We start from the raw sequence: 6791 nt of genomic DNA, 5'->3' as shown, positions 1-6791 counted from the left end.
GTATGCAAGGCCCAATTTGCTTAACAAGCCAAGTTTTCCTGAAATAATATATTTTTCTAAATTTGTTCTCATGGAGTGATAAAGCTTCACATTTTTTTTTAGTTAAAACTAACGTACTGACCAAACCTAACATTAGTCAGTAATTCAGTCTTAATATTTTTATATTATTATATTAATTCAAATAAACCAATTTAAATTTTTTTTTAATTAAAAATTCTGTCTGGCAAATTGGCCCTTGCATACTAGGCCAAGTAGTGCATTGTGGCTATTAGATAGGTAGATATAAACATAAGCGGGTATGACACATGTGTATATATATACTGTGTGTGTGTGTTTTATATATAATATATATATATATATATGTGTGTGTGTCGTACCTAATACACATACCCGCTTATGTTTATATCTAGGTATCTAATAGCCAGAGTGCACTACTTGGCCTAGTATGCAAGGCCCAACTTGCCTAACAGGCAGTGTGATTTTGATTATTTCCAAACCTTTTTCAAATTGGTTTATTTGAATTAATATTTATATTAAGAATATGAATTACTGAGTTATGTTATGATAAGTTTATATATATTTTATATAAATATTTATTTATTTATTTATTTTAGCTCTAGTTTTAAAATGCCAGTTTCAATAATTTGATATCTTTTATACTACAGTATATGATACAAAATTCATCATTGCAGATTATTTAAAGTGATGGTGCACTGTGATTTAAGGAATTGGGCGGTGGCTTAAATGTTTGGGGGAACTTTAAATAAATCTATTGTATAACTTTTAAGGGACATTATTCCAATTAGAGTAGCAAAACTGATTCACAACTTAGTCTAAGAGTTGTGAAGAGTCTAAAAGGGAGCCGGTCGGCCGAGCGGACAGCACGCTGGACTTGTGATCCTGTGGTCCTGGGTTCGATCCCAGGCGCCGGCAAGAAACATTGGGCAGAGTTTCTTTCACCCTATGCCCCTGTTACCTAGCAGTAAAATAGGTACCTGGGTGTTAGTCAGCTGTCACGGGCTGCTTCCTGGGGGTGGAGGCCTGGTCAAGGACCGGGCCGCGGGGACACTAAAAAGCCCCGAAATCATCTCAAGATAACCTCAAGAAGAAGAGTGAAATGACTGTCCTTAAAATATTTGTATGGGTACAGTGCTCGACAGGCTCAGTGGCTACTCCAAATAAAACATTAACCAAGCATAGTCAGTGAGAAGTACTTTAATGAATTAGTAGCAAGGTATAAAAATTTAATCAAATCTATCCAAATATCCTGCCAGCCAATTTTAATTTGGCTATATAGATATACAGGTATTGCAAATATTGGTTCCATTGACCCCCTATATTTATGCTGGGGTAAGTTGTCTGAGATACCATGTAGATTTTTTTATATTTTATAGGAAAAATAGATGTTCCCAAACCAAAACTGCTTAAATATGAAATATATGCACTATTGAAACACTGGCACAGTGCACTGTAAAACAGTACAGAGTAAATTAGTTTGATCTAAAGATGTTTTGATGGAATTGGTACCACACTCATTGATAAATAATTTACACAACACAGAGGCAACCTAATCTGGTTCATTAAGAGAATAAGAAAAAGGCACACACAGGTGTGTATGGTGGGAATGAATAAGTGGGCAGCTATGGAAAGAGGCATGTAAGTGGACAGGCAGGGGAGTGAACAAATATGTAGGCAGAAGGAAGAACATAAATGCCCTGTCATGTGAGGAAGGTGAGCTAGTAAATGCTCAGTATGGAATGATATCCAACACACATCTATCATGGGCATTACTCATCTATTACGTATGTGCTGAATGCCCAACAACTCTTACCATCTGTGGTGCAGATACAGACCTTTTTCAAATTGTGCATGCCTCACTAGTGCTATCTAAACTTGACTATGGTTGCCCTGAATATTTGTTGATTTCAACCTTATCTTTTCGTCATCTTGAAGCTTTGCATCAGAATGGTTTATGCCACAACTCGGGAGCATTTTGTTCTTCCTCAACCCAGTTGCCTATATGTGGAAACTGGTGTTTGCTCAATACAAGGCTGCCATAATTGGCATTTCCTTCAATACTCTTCATGATTCCGTGTTCTTTCACATTTCTCCCACACTTGAACCAGTGTTCTTCAGAGAAGGACACTTTGTTCAATGCAAAGCTGCTTTTTGCAGTTTTTGTTTTAATGGCCTTGCCTTACCTTGGCTCTTGCCTTACCCCAATGGAAAGTCCTGATTATTACGTTTTGTAAATGTGTAAAACCTCGCTAGGTGAATGAAAATGCCACAAAATAGGATGTCCAGATTTATGTATGAAAAGCACTGAACGTTGTTGAAGAAAATGTAGACAATTCAATAAACGTGGAATGCATGGTCTTGGAACAGATATACAAGCTGTACACACTCCATGATTAGGCCTACTAATTGCTGTAATACTACAGCAACTACCAATACTAGAACAATAAATCAAATACAGTACCCCATGCAACCTTTAAATGAGCTAAGGTAACAATAGCTCATAAAAGCCCATAAAGCCCATTTTATGAGCCCATAAAAAACTTAAAAATAATTTGATGTTCTTGCTTACATACAAGGCCTTAAAACAATATAAAAAGCAAAGTTTGTTTAATAAATGGTCGCATTACAGGCTAATGCAATCTTTGAAACATTCACAGACCCCATACTGGAGATTACATGGACAGTGAAGTTTGTATTCCGAATTACAATATCTATAGATGTGATAGCATAGATAGGTCACATGGAGGAGTAGATCTATATTTTGAAGATGTGCACAAAATTTGTATGATTATCAACTGATGTGACAAGTTGGAGATGTTTGCTGGCAGGGTGGCCATTGTGGCTTATCAGTGGTCAGCTCGGCCTTGGTTTACTTTCTTACCTTCAGGTTTATTGTTAGAAACCTGCACTCCTCTAAATCCCTGCATTTCATATTAAAGCAACCAGGTAAATAGATCCTTATGTACATTTTCTTTAAACACTAACGGCCCCTCTAATCATGTTAGAGAGGCCTTGAAGTCAGTGGGCCCAGAGTAGGACTATGAGCCTAAAATACTAAGTTTTCCATGCCCATATTATGCAGTTTGGTGTGATTTGAATAAACTGTATACACATTAATTAAAATTTACACAGCACATGGTACAGCTTTCTTCATAGGTGGTTGTCTGGTCACAGTAATGTATTAGTGTTATCACAAGAACCCACATCAGTGGTTTTTCTGACATTGGGAAGTGGCTCGTATATGAGCCTTGTGGCACAAATAGGTTAAAGAAATACATCTGATTTTGTTATTTGCAAGTTCAAAATTTCTAAAATTTTGCAGAGAAAAGTTTTAATGATTTATCCATCACATGGATTTTGTACTGAAATGTTTAGAAAAGAAAAAATATTTGATGTAAGCTTTTATTTTAGTGGTGGTGTCTATGAATACCTTAAGGTGCTATACATTATATGTATATGTAATGTATACTATCTTATAATTGTAGAGAAATTATATTAAGCACACAATATAAAGCATGACTGAGGTATAAATGTAATTTATTTTCATACTATTATACCATTCCAAGTTGTAAACCCATGTCTAGGTGTGATTCATGGGTTTGAATGAGCCTTCCCACATGCACACATCAGAAGGAAAAACACCACCATTGCATGTAATGTAATGCCTCTGTGTAACATACTCTGTGGCTCCCTAGAGCTAGCTCGCTGAGGTAGCTAGCCACATATCAGCCACTGCCTGATAAGCCTCCTGTAATGAGATAGACACAGCTAAGACAATAATCCAGTGAATGTTACCCTCTCAGAGTGGAAGGTGTCACGCACCCAACAGGTAGCATGACAAAGAATGACTGTCAGCTTTTAGGAAAGCCGACAGTCGCCCATCACACTCACAAGTAGTGAGTGTTGGCTTGGCAGTTTGAGCCATATTGAGACCTGCAGGGCGTACTGGGGCCTGAAGGTAATGACCAAGTATGACACCCAGGCACTAAAGGTGCTTGCTGAAAGAAATGATGCTGGATGTGGTTGCAAAGGAAGTCAATGGCAGGCAGTATAAATAAGCATGTACACATTAGTACATCCTACAACAACAAACCCCTGAAGGCTTCTAGCCACAGTGCATTGCAGAGGTGTTGAAGACCTGTGACCAGGTACCAAATCAGTCAGTCTTTCATAGCATGAGCAATGCCAGAGAAGGGCAGTCCTAAACACATGCAGCTCAAGATGAAACCAAGTCAATGCTACAAGTGGGGCTTGTAAACACACTCATGAAGCAAATACTACTTTTAAACATAAGCAAATGGCCCCCCCCCTCCACACAGGACAAAAGTCCAAACGATGGTCCACACTTTTCTTATAAAGGACTGGGACCCACTAAAGCCGACGACTAGTATGTCTACACTCTGGAACAGTGACAAGACTGAGGTCTGATAACATGGCAATTGTGAGTTCCTGGTTGCAGCACCACCAGGAGTCATTTGCTGCTTTAGTTCCTTTCTCTGATCCCTGCAGTTGTCTGTATAACTTCGCTTACCCTCTGACTACTGACAACCTAACGTTTAGCGAGGTCGTCAGTATAACGGCATAACATAACCAAGTAAATATCATGGCATGCATAGACACGATAAAGCTTCTAAATTATTGGGACCGTCTCGGCTCAAAGTGCAAAGTTTCAGCAACTCTGCAAAGGACACAAGAAAAGTATCACAATATATTCATGGATGATATGGGAAAGCCAGGTCCCAAATTTGCACAGTAGAATAATATACTGGGGTGATTGATATGGTAGGAAATGCAGAAGAGCCAATGAAGAGTAGGAATGCCATGGCACAATCAGAGAATGCTGTTTGAACATCAAAGGTCCACTGCTGTTCAGTATTATCCCAGAAAGCATAAGGAATATTACCAGAACAAAAATGGATTTCTTAAAAAAAAAATCGACTTTCCTGCAAGAAGTGACAGACCAAATGGGTTATTGTGAATATATATACGCCTGCTGGCCTTTTTGAGCAACAGTTGTATCAAGCAATCATAAATCAAGCCTGGCCCAAGCCAGGTTTGGGGAATGGAACTCCCAAAAACCCACTTCACGTAAGATGAAGGTGAGTGATCATAGTAATCCCCTGCTCCTTGTGCCCCTTTGAGAGAGGGCCAGATTCTGGCTCTGGTCCCAAGTAGGCTACTAAGGACTCCTAAGGCTGATGTTACTCGTGTCTGGAGCTACCTCAGTGAGCCAGTTTTAGGGAGCCACCGTTCGCCCTTTTCAGACAATCAAATTGTTTAAACTTTTCTTTGGCAGTCCCTCGTTTGTAAATATTGTATTGTACATTTATGATGGGGTCTTCCGCACACAATAATGGTAGCATTAACACTTGCGATGTTTATATGATGCATGTTTGTTGCTCATGTGTGTATGTGTTTCAACCATTGTTCTAATTTAGATTACAACCAATTCAGTGGAAAATATGCTCACTCATTAAAAAGCCTTATATAGAGAAAAGTTATTTTTTTTATATCTAGTTCAGAATATTATATTTTCCTAGATTTCTCGCATACAGTATTATTGTACCTTCATTGACAATAATGTTTTCCCATTTCATATATTAGTATCATAATAAGTATTAATTAAGGAAAACTTGCATAATTAACATTTTGCAAAAAAATATAAAAAAAAGTATTCTGATCACTTGTTTTACATCCCTGTTTTTGCTCAGGTGTTTATTTTATGTTTATATGAGAAGTTTGTAGTACTGTAATGAGTGGCTTGTGAGTCTGCCTCGCCTACTTTCTCAAGATGTATGAACCAAGTCATCAGTGCTGATGTTAACAGTTTTCAGTGAAACGTTTTATGTCAAAGATAAATATATATTATATCGTATCAGAAGCATATCTTAAAGTTAGGTTTTCTGTTTACTGTACTTGATTCAATTTACTGAACTTAATATTTTACTGTACTCTTAAGTTGACTCTTAACGCAATACAATACCTTGCTTCCTCGTTCATTTGTTGATCACATTTCTTTTACTCGAGTGAAAAAGGCTTGAGACATTTTAGATGGAGTTTAACCTTCATTAAGCTGAATTGTTTTAAAAGGGGAAATATTTTGAGCTGCAGAAAGTAAAGGTCCTCAGTTGCTAAAGTCATTATCAGATTGAAAATTTAGTTAGGTACTGGGATGCATGAGAGTCAAAATAATATAAGCAGAACATGGCTTTAGTTGCCATGGAAGTGTTACTGTGAGAAAAGCATATGAGGTGTCCTTTCATTTATGATATTTAGTTAAATATACACACACAGTAAAGGTCCACTTAGTAAAGTTACATATACGAATCACTCAATCATCTGCTTCAACTCAGGACTATATATAAGAACTGACGGAACAGCCACCCGATCGCACCCGTGGAATATGATACGTATATTTGTTTCTCTTGTGGTGTTCATGAGTTCTGGTGTGTTTACTGTGCCTGAGGACAGGTGTTCTCGGGACCTGGGTGATGTGTTTAGTATGGCCGAGGACAGGTGTTCTCGGGGCCTGGGTGACGTGTTTAGTATGGCCGAGGACAGGTGTTCTCAGGACCTGGGTGACGTGTTTAGTATGGCCGAGGACAGGTGTTCTCGGGACCTGGGTGACGTGTTTAGTATGGCCGAGGACAGGTGTTCTCGGGACCTGGGTGACGTGTTTAGTATGGCCGAGGACAGGTGTTCTCGGGACCTGGGTGACGTGTTTAGTATGGCCGAGGACAGGTGTTTTAGGAGCCTGGGTGATGTGTTTACCA

The sequence above is a fragment of the Procambarus clarkii genome, chromosome 82 (assembly GCF_040958095.1).
Source record: "Procambarus clarkii isolate CNS0578487 chromosome 82, FALCON_Pclarkii_2.0, whole genome shotgun sequence".
Lineage (NCBI taxonomy): Eukaryota > Metazoa > Arthropoda > Malacostraca > Decapoda > Cambaridae > Procambarus > Procambarus clarkii.
Note: the sequence above shows the minus strand (reverse complement) of the source record.